Below are 10,788 nucleotides of genomic sequence, written 5' to 3'. Positions count from 1 at the left end.
TAAGTAGGCTTTGTCTTTCTCAGCATTTAACCACGGCCACGAAGAAACGAGTTGTGAACACAACATTGAAAATCACCTTTTAAGTTTTTATGGTAAACTTATCAGCAAACAGTTGCTTATTTACCCATCCAGCAGTTATGGCACATGATCCGTCATTTGGAGTTGTGTTTCTGGTCATTTGGCGTATGTCAGTCCAACATGCTCTGTTTTTGGGTCTCTACTAACTCCTGAGGGAAATATCTGGTGTTCTTTAACTGCTAAATGCCCCAATATGTTCACCAGCTAATCGCTAACTGTTTCTGTCTGCCATTTATTGCTGAGCAGGTAGTGTACAGCACTGTGCTGAAAACGCCATGAAAGCAGTGTTTGAACCAAAACAGAACAATCGTGGGCCAGACAGCTAAACAATGAGCTGAAACTCATTATAAACCTCTGTAAAGCCAAGGAGCTGCAGATTCAGCTTCAGGTAGTTTTCTGTTGGTTCATCACAACAAGTGGCCTCCTTTCACATCGTCACACTGTTTTCACATCACATGTCATTTGATACATTCGTTACAGTCACATTAAACAACTGGATGGACTAGGAATGCTGTATCAATCCCCGCCTGCTAACTCCTCACCCAGGTAAAGTAGACATGACTGTTCTACCAACAATAAAAGCTGCTACCACTCCGTGTTAACACTGGTAATTAAAGCTGGGGGATCATGATTTGTCTCCAACTCTCTATTGCAGATTTAAAAACAGTGAAGCGTGTAAAGCAAAAAGTTTTACACTGAATAACTAATAGTTTTTCTGCAAACTTGTTGAATTTCAAATGCTTAACAACTCAAATATAGCAAAGCAACAGGTTATGACAGCTTATTATCCTGTACAAAAAAGAATTCAGATGATTTTCAAAGCTGTTAGTATGATTGGCACCATAGACATTTAGAAATAGTCCTACAGCTTAAAATCCACCCACTGGGTTTCTCAGCACTATGTGTCTGTGTATTAAGGTCACCGTTTCAATCAGAGTTGTGGCTTCAGGGTTATTCTTCTCTTTTCTTGTTCTCTGAATCTCTCTGAGTCGTGTTTTCGCTGATGATATTCATTCATTGTTGCCAATGTTGGACGTTGGTGCTTTTATTTTGATGGTTTGTTCTCTCCCCTCCAGGAGACGCTGTGGAGGCGGAGCCAGGACTAATCAAAACTGCAGGGCAGCTCTTTGCAGGATCCAATGGTTTCTCTGAGGAACAGAAGCCTGGGATGGAGGCGAGGTGACCTCAGATGAAACTAGCTCAACCCCCGACCACTTAGACTCGCTCAGGGCAATGAAGCTGCAGCCAGGCAGAGACAATACGAAGAAAAAAGCAACTTCAAGGACAACAGAGATAAAGTGTATAAAAGTCAGAGGAAACTTTGCTGCAGGAATTAGGCTGCATGCGGGGAAGTCATACAGCTTTGCGGTTGGATATTTTTCTCATTAACATCCATGTATTAGAGAAGGCCAGTGGCGATGATGTCAGCTTAATGCGAAACATTTATTCCAACAAGACATTTTCAAACACTAAAAAAATGGATATTTATGAGGCAGTTCAGATTTTTCAATAAAGTTAAAAGTGTATCATTATTAACTGTGACCTTACAATGCACAAGGTTGAAAATTAGCTTTGGCTCCACCACACAGCATTAATAGACTTAGTTGTAAATGAAGCAATGCAGGTGTGGTATGTGAAATTTGGTAAGAGTTTATGCAGCACTTATTATATAAATGGCAACTCAAAGGGATTCACATAACGCACGAAAGACATTAAATAAGAAGTATAAGAAATAAAATGCTATTTAAAAGGACTGAATTTAAATAATTTAAAAGATGTAAGCGACAGAGAAAACAGTGAGATGTAAGTGTAAAGTGGATAATGTGGAGAACCCAAGATTCAGCCAAAGGCAGAGGAGAGATATCTTCCAATAAGTTTTTAGTCTGGATTTAAAGGTAGTCAAAGTCGGGGCAAGTCTTACATCTGTTTGAAGTTTATTTCTGCTCTGTGGAGGAAAACAAGTACATTTTTATTTATATATCCCTTGATTTAGATAAGGAACTCCCCAAAAAAGCTTTTAGCAGGGGAAAAAATGGAAGAAACAGCTTTATTAGCTTACATACATGTTTAAATTTTTAAACAGCATTTTTTACTTTTAAAAAAGACTTTAATGATGAGGACTAACTGGTTTGTTTGACAAATGTATCGCTATCTCAGGTGGCATTCGTTGGGATTGCTGGACTGTAAACTTCCCCAAATCTCTAAAGAGAAGGACAGCTGCTCTGATAGCATCCAGGAACAGCTTCCAGGTGTAACGCTGCAAAGTAATGTAGCTAGTTAATGATGCGCTGCTTGGCCTTGGAAGTAAATCTTGGTTAAGGTAGTAAGTTAGCTTTACATGCCAGTGATCAAACACACAGTATATTCTATTCATTACACTTGCTCTTTTACTCATGCACTTAGCTTCATCATGTTGAGAAATCCAAAGAGTGATAGGCCTGTGTACCGATGGTTGCTAAGCTGAACAATCACCGTTGGAGGTAGCGCTTGAGCAAGGTCTCACAGGTGAACAAAACAGGTATTCACAGATTTAATCATGTCAAGCACATTTGTCTTTCTAATACCGAAATTCCTCTGTATGAGTTCATAGCATAATTATAGGAAAGTTATGTGGTTACATTAGGCACAGAAGTAATGCAGGCATTGACAGCGCTACAGTTAAGGTGTTATTTGGATTAAGGTGTTTTATACAAGCCCTTCACACCATGAGATTGTCTGTTGCCATGAGCAGATGACAAAATACGTCTATGAAGTGCACACCTGTAGTTTTCCATCCACAGAAGATTGCCAGTAAAACAGCAGGAAACAGACGCATCCACCATTTCCCCCCCTGCCTCCTGGACTGAGGATCGGGCTACACCTTATACACAAGATAAAGATGATAATCCTAACAGTAAGTCAGCATGCAGGACTGGACTTCTATTTAGTAAGTTCAAGGTGTTAAAAGCCTGGTATTTTTAATTCTTGCCATGCATTCACCCTACTAAAACACTAATAAAGTAAGCAGTTAATACATTTCATCAATCCTCCAACATGATATTAAGTGGTAATTACTCTTTCTTTTTCAGGGTTTACATCCTCTCAAGTGCACATATTTTAGACTCAACATACCCTAACGAGTGAACAAGATCAAAAATAAAATAAATAACTACTACTATCCCATAGGAATTGAACAAGCTGCTATAGTTATAGTAGCAAAAAATAATTTGTGAACAGAGGCAAGACAGCTTCAGAAAGATCCTGCAAAACAAAACAAAAACAAGTATTAAATCTATGTAAAACAACATTTTGTTTCCTTTTTGTGAAGTGCAACTGGCAGGTCATCAAGTCAGAGCTTTGTCACACTCTTCTGCGTCCCATACAAAAACACAAGGTAGTGTAACCCTTAGGATTTGTATGAGACGCCTTTTTAACACGTGGTTACCGTCAAATGGTCCACTTTGGTTGGGTTTAGGCAACAAATATATTTGAAAAGATTGTGGTTTGGGTAAAAGTAAGAGCTCACATGGGTTTCAATTTGGTAAGTCAACACAGGTTTTCAATTTAGCCATGAGCATTTTCACATAAAAGGGGTGGTGTTTGCAGCATGGGACCAATTTCAAAGATGGACATGGAGTCTACTGGCAGGAGAGCGTCACATTTTACAAACAAAGTGCAAACTATAATATTAGACAAAAAAATATGAAGAAGTTAAACATATTATCCAGGCTAAAAGCAATACAATTGCAGCTGCCAAATGCAGGAAGGACAGCTGGAAAAAAATTGCTGACTGTATGCAACCCTGGCAGTGTGAGACGAGCTTGGGAGCAAATATAAAATATAATTCAAAGAAGACAGTAGGCAGTAGTAAGACAGTAGGCTTACTTTTATACCTTAAGTACAACAAGTAAAAGGCTTTAGTGCTTCAATCAGTCTGTTTTAGGAAGATATTGGTATACAAAAGCACAATTAAATGGCTATGACGTTGTTTGCAGCCAACAGGGGAAAAATGAAATGAAGAAGACAGGAGTGGAGTACCCTCCTGCTGCTCCTACTCATGTAAAAATTCTTATGGGCAACACTCTTGCCAAACTGAGAACCTCTCACCATCCGTGCACCGAGCTCCATGGAATCTTTACTAATTGTGATGCCATTTGCCAAGAGAATGAATTGGTCAGTAGGCGGTGCTTTTATACACGATTATCCATAATCTCAAACATAACATGCTCTAGAGCATGTTAGGCACATGAGGGTAGGTGGCCTCTGGCCCCCGGGACACGCTTCAGGCTTCAGGCTCTTCCTTCAGAGGTCACAGCTTATTAGAAGTAAGAAGTTAGAGGAAAGTGCAGATCTGTGTGTGATTCATACATAAACTAATCTGAAAAGTATTCTAGGAGAAAATATAACTTCCTTTTCAGTACATTGCAGTGCTAGATGCAAACAGAGCTTTTGTTTACAAGCAAACTGATCTTAGGCCATCCTGCAATTTGGAGAAACGAAGAAAATTCTGATTTTTGCACACTTTTCTCAAGGCCTCATTAAATGTTCTCAGCAGAGGCTTAACTTTATATCCAGGACACATGATGTCACGTTTCTTTGTGTCTGTCTCACTGTAACATTCACATAATAATTTAAACTTGTGCAGCTGACATAATGCAGCACACAAGGCTGTTTTGGTTCCCTGTAGCTGCTTGTGGATCTGTGATCTACAGTATATAATATCAATATGATATGCTTCATAGCCCACTATTTCAGAATGGCATTTCTGAAAGCTGCAGTCGTATGATGTTGTTGTCACACCATAATATGATATAAAATGCTGCTTATTGTTAATGTCAACATGCCAGTCCCTCCGGCACAGGGCAGAGCTCTCTGAATTGTTTATCTTAGAAATACCTTTCACGTTGCAAGAAAAAACAACAAGTTAGGTCAAGAGAATTTAGTGGGTGGGAGGAGTGATGAACCTCAGTTTTCACAGCGAGTTTGGCTGCTGTAAAAAGTGTAAAGCAAAATCTTGAGCACTCCCTGCGAGCCACGGGAGGTCGTCTCAGGAACATATTAACATATGAATCAGTATGAAATGAATGACTCACTCCTGAATGAAATATGTGATGAACCATATGATGTCTGCTAATGAGGCTGAAAGAGAAGTGAGATGAAAATAAGAAGGCTTGGAAAGAAGGAAACTTTCTTTTTTTTTGGTCACTTTTTGAAGAGACTCAAAAAAGTTGCAAGATGACGTATTTTAAAGTCACTGTAGTAAAAAATATTAAATGCAACAATGACATTACAATCAGTTAATCAGACCAAAAACATTTCATAGCTGTATAAGGTGGGGCGTGCTTTTTCTTGATAAAAACTAATTTGCATTAGTCTCAAAGATGACTATGTAAAAATACACCTGTATTACACAAGAATAAACTACAAAGTGTGCTTTTACAAGAGGAGAAGGTTCTAGATCCCACTTTCAATTTGCCTAAATCATTATTATCATCATTATTTATTTTGGTATCAGCTAATAGTTACTGGCAGCTTGTGTAGAGAAGAGCTTGGGGAAGTGTGGAGCCTCTGGTCATTAGTGTGATTATCAGCAGGTGTGCAGATTCCAATTAGTACGTACTACTTGAGAACATGCAAAGGCTCCACAGACTGCTTTTTGTCCACAAAAATGCACTCACAAAAGGCAGAAAAACACAGTCTGTATAAAGGAAAACACACACTGCTGCATTTAGGCAATTCGAATCAAAATTACACCACAATGATAAAGTGTAAATCATCTTTTATCTTAATCAGTGTGCAGACTACTTCCCTGTGTTCTCTCTGGATATTTTCACACACAGCATCAAACTGAAAGTCAAAAGCAAATTGCACCCTCGCACAGCACCCTGAGCAAAACAGACTCACCAACAATGGGCGAAGCACTTAATTAATCCCCTAATTCACAAAGAAAATCTTTAAACAGCAAAACTTTACTGATATTTACATGTAAATATATGAGGTGTGTAATGGTGTCATGCTTCTATGACTGAATGTAGAACATTTTGAATGACATATCTCATCACTACAAAGTCTGCAGCTTATCTACCGCCCCGCCTTGTTCTCCTCCTGTGTTTTCGCAAAGTTTCAAAGCGAGTCCGCATAACCGTAGTAACTCACTCTCACTCCTGCCTACGTGCGAACCGTACAAGAGGAGAGTGAGAGATGCTGACTGAGATTACTCTGAGCAGCATGCAGGGGAATACATTTTCCTATAATATAATAGACTTTTGTATATTTCTCACTTCGCCTGAATAACTCGCTAGTCGCTTTTTAGAAATAAAGTCGCTGAGGGTCTAAAAAAGGTAGGCAGCGAGCCAAACCATGGTGAGGCATATGAAGCAGGAGGACATAATCTATCTAAACTTAAAAATGCATTGGAGTTGAGAACGAGACCTCTTAACTGTTTCTGTACCAAATACATTGACTAGACACTGATGGATCACAGTGGTAATATTAAATTGGCATAAATGTTCACTTGTTTCCTCTGAGGTGAGTTTGTGATGTTTTCTTTATGATGGGGGAGGGTCTCAGAGCAATAAAACTAGTCAATTCTACATATAAATCTTTATTAGATGTTATATTAGTCAGATTTACAGGCAAATGTGCTTGAAAACCACAAGTGTGAAACCGGCTCTTGCACCTCTGGTACTTTTCACTTGTTTTCCCAAAGGATATGCGGCACTCTGAAATACATCTTCAAACACAGTTCTGTATGTGTGTATACCAGTCTACTGTGTATGTGTATGTTGTGATTCATCGCTGAGGCACACTGAAGTACACTGTGTGCCGCCACGCATATATGAGAGAGACCGAATTTGCACATTGCCTCAAGTGTTACTTTACCTTTGCCAGATACAACCGAAGGTGCAAGACACTTTGGTTTGAAGTAACGTGCTAAATATATGACAGCAGAGCAGATACTCCAGAGAGGGCAGAGAATCTACAGCTTTTACAGAAAGTAACACAAAACAGAGTTTTCTTGGGACCAGCTTTTCCTGCCACACATCCTAATTAAGGTCATGTCTGGGTTATGATGGTACAGGCATCTGCTTTTCCTGATGAGATGTTTTTACAGTGTGAGTAAAGAAAGTGAATATTGTTATAAATTATTATACCACCCATTCAGCAAAACCCAACTATCTGAGTGAATGCTGTATATACACATGAATGTGGTGTTTGCATACTATTGCATACATATTCAACATTTGTGTTATTTGTCCAATACTTTGTTATGACAATATCTACAAAGTTATTACTGTATTTTGTGCAATAGTGCCTATTAGCAAACAGTAGCTTGCTATAAAGCTAAAGTAAGATGTTAAATATGGTAAACATAAAGATCAGCATCTTCAGCATTTAGTTTAAAGCAGTGACAAACACAGACTAGCATGGCTGTAGACTCCTAGGGGGATATCAGTAGTCACAAGTTACCATCAAGGGTGCAAATGAAAAAAAAGTGATTTTTTTGTGTGTCAAGTAACACACACACACAGGGAGACAGACAGTGGGAGTACTCAGCTCCCAAATGACTGAATAGTAGTAGTAATGAGTAATATGCTAGCTTTTCCTGTGTTACCTTTCCCAGATATTTGGCCCTGAACCGTAGTTTGGAGCTCACTGGTTTCTAAGATTTATTTAGCCTGGCACATAGCTGGTAATATATAGCCAGACCTATCTCCTGAGAGTGCTCAAGGCGATAGTCGCATAAACTATTCAAGTTTTTATATTACTGACTATTTGAAAATACGAAATTCATGACCCATCCCTACTAAATAAGATCTGATGATGGCAGGCTATTTTGAAGGAATGAGCATAAAGTAATGAAGCTTAAAGGAAAATATTCTCTTCGGCTTTTGTTAAAGAGAAAATATTTTTGGAATTGCAAGTATGTATTTATCCTGCAAAAGGAAGTCAATTTCTGAGGATATATTAATAGCTTGATGTTTTCAGGCCAAGAAAAATATCAGTGATTAAATAATTTTTCTGTAAATTACAAAAAACCCAATCCTACTTAAAAAGTATTACAGACTATTTGTCATATTTTTTGGTATAAAAATCCAATCTGAAGATATTGACATTGGACATCAAAAATCCATAAATTACACACTGTCATATAGTTATTATTATCGGCAAATGGTCTGACCACACAGTGCTAAATCAAACCACTGCCATCGTCTTGGTAGGTGCATGAAACCTCTGTAAGGAAACAAGCAGTGGCAAAAGAAAGCCTCTACTCACAGCCTGACATTCTCCCTCTCTGGCAGCAGGGTGACCTTGACGAGAAAGGTAAGACGTCGAGTTAGGGGAAGAAGGGATGGGGACGAGGAGCTGACGCCAGCCCTCCACTGTGGTCTGTCAGACTGTTATCAATGCTGCTGAGCTGCATTTGTGGGCGCGACGGGGAGGGTGGCAGAGAAAGGCCGAGACAGTGATAGAATAACCACAGAGAAAAAGGAAAAAAGGAAAGCAAAGGGAGGGGGATTGAGGATAGATGGCGGCAGGAAAGGTGGCACCAGGAGATGGTGACCATGCAGGGTCGAAGGATGCTGTTTGTCCCCCTTGCTGACTTGCTGTCAGCCTGGAAGTAATGAAGTTAAATGAGGGCACAGGTTTGGCAGAGAGCGCTCTGGAAATGGGTGATCACTGGTGGCCAGGAGAAAAGAGAGCAGCAAAGACAGGGGTCTGCAGGTGATTGACAGAGTGCAGGAGACGCAGTGCTGGCTCAGTCAATCAATAACTCCCTTCCTCTGGGGTCAAAATCCCCTCACCGGCTTCATCAGTGGCCCCCATCTCTGACCTGACAGGGGCCTCTCTCCATGTGTCATCACACTGAAAGGAAAAGTCACCTTCTTCTGTCGTTTAATGGGATTCTTTAATAATGGGGGGATCTGGGAGCAACAAAAGAGACCTGCCTTTTCATTCTTTAATGGAGCTGCTCCTGGTTGCTGACGGAGAGCCAGCAAGACTTGGAGATCAGGGCTTTCATTATTCATACTGTATGGCTCCGGCTTTGAGACAAGGTTACAGGGGTGGGGAGGCAATGATGGCAAAATGTTTTTGTCAGTCCAAATATTTGAATAGTTTGCTAAATTAACTGACATTAAGGGGAGGAGGTTTGTTGCGGCCAGTTCATAAAACAAGTCAGTGACGTATGTGGTCAACTTTCAGGCCATACATTAGATCAGTAGTCACTTGAGATTTACATCACACTTTCTAAGTCTCGACTCTTATTCAGGAATCGGCACAGGTTTTATGTCAAGAGCAGATATGGCATATCTGGTTATTTTTCTGTATTTGTATGTATTTCTGATGTATGCCTCATATCCATTTACAGTAACTGCATTATGGCAACTCCCTCACATCACTGTAGGTCAGTAAGCATTGATTTGGGGATTTGCAGAACAAAAGATGAAGACATTGAGGCTAAAACTGGGTAAAGTAAATGAGTATCTTGTAACGTTTAGTTAGGACGTGTTTCATGTTAAAAGATATGTGATTTAAATGCCATTAAAAAGAACATTAGGTTTGTACAGTATGTTTAGACTCATGAACACGTTTAGAAGGCAGCTCAGGATATTATCAGTAATAGGTTTTTTATTGATGGGCATGCACTTTACGATATTTACTTTCAAACACAAAGCTATAAGATGTTTGGAGTTAAAATAAAAATGTACCAGTCATACAATGCTCATTACATTACATTTACTCATGACACTTTTATCCAAAGTGATATACAATTGCTATATACAGGTGCTGGTCATATAATTAGAATATCATCAAAAAGTTGATTTATTTCAGTAATTCCATTCAAAAAGTAAAACTTGGATATTATATTCATTCATTACACACAGACTGATATATTTCAAATGTTTATTTCATTTAATTGTGATGATTAAAACTGACAACTAATGAAAATCCCAAATTCAGTATCTCAGAAAATTAGAATATTACTTAAGACCGATCCTAAAAAAGGATTTTTAGAAATGTTGGCCAACTGAAAAGTACGAAAATGAAAAGTATGAGCATGTACAGCACTCAATACTTAGTTGGGGCTCTTTTAGCCTGAATTACTGCAGCAATGCGGCGTGGCATGGAGTCCATCGGGCTGTGGCACTGCTCAGGTGTTATGAGAGCCCAGGTTGCTCTGATAGCGGCCTTCAGCTCTTCTGCATTGTTGGGTCTGGCGTATCGCATCTTCCTCTTCACAATACCCCATAGATTTTCTATAGGGTTAAGGTCAGGCAGGGATACCATGGTCCTTAAACCAGGTGCTGGTAGCTTTGGCACTGTGTGCAGGTGCCAAGTCCTGTTGGAAAATGAAATCTGCATCTCCATAAAGTTGGTCAGCAGCAGGAAGCATGAAGTGCTCTAAAACTTCCTGGTAGACGGCTGCGTTGACCTTGGACCTCAGAAAACACAGTGGACCAACACCAGCAGATGACATGGCACCCCAAACCATCACTGACTGTGGAAACTTTACACTGGACTTCAAGCAACGTGGATTCTGTGCCTCTCCTCTCTTCCTCCAGACTCTGGGACCTTGATTTCCAAAGGAAATGCAAAATTTACTTTCATCAGAGAACATAACTTTGGACCACTCAGCAGCAGTCCAGTCCTTTTTGTCTTAAGCCCAGGCGAGACGCTTCTGACGCTGTGTCTTGTTCAAGAGTGGCTTGACACAAGGAATGCGAC

The 10,788-nt window shown here is 39.7% G+C and overlaps 1 long non-coding RNA gene across 1 annotated transcript; it reads left to right on the top strand.

Annotated features, from left to right (window-relative positions):
* The first annotated feature begins 326 nt into the window (after positions 1-326).
* Positions 327-1,491, top strand: LOC123967635. The gene is made up of 3 exons (XR_006824299.1): positions 327-466; positions 559-624; positions 1,155-1,491. It is a non-coding gene; the product is annotated as an uncharacterized LOC123967635 (long non-coding RNA).
* Positions 1,492-10,788: the final 9,297 nt, after the last annotated feature.

This window comes from Micropterus dolomieu, linkage group LG03 (assembly GCF_021292245.1).
Source record: "Micropterus dolomieu isolate WLL.071019.BEF.003 ecotype Adirondacks linkage group LG03, ASM2129224v1, whole genome shotgun sequence".
NCBI classification, from domain to species: domain Eukaryota; kingdom Metazoa; phylum Chordata; class Actinopteri; order Centrarchiformes; family Centrarchidae; genus Micropterus; species Micropterus dolomieu.
Note: the sequence above shows the minus strand (reverse complement) of the source record. Positions and strands in the feature narration are given on the sequence as shown.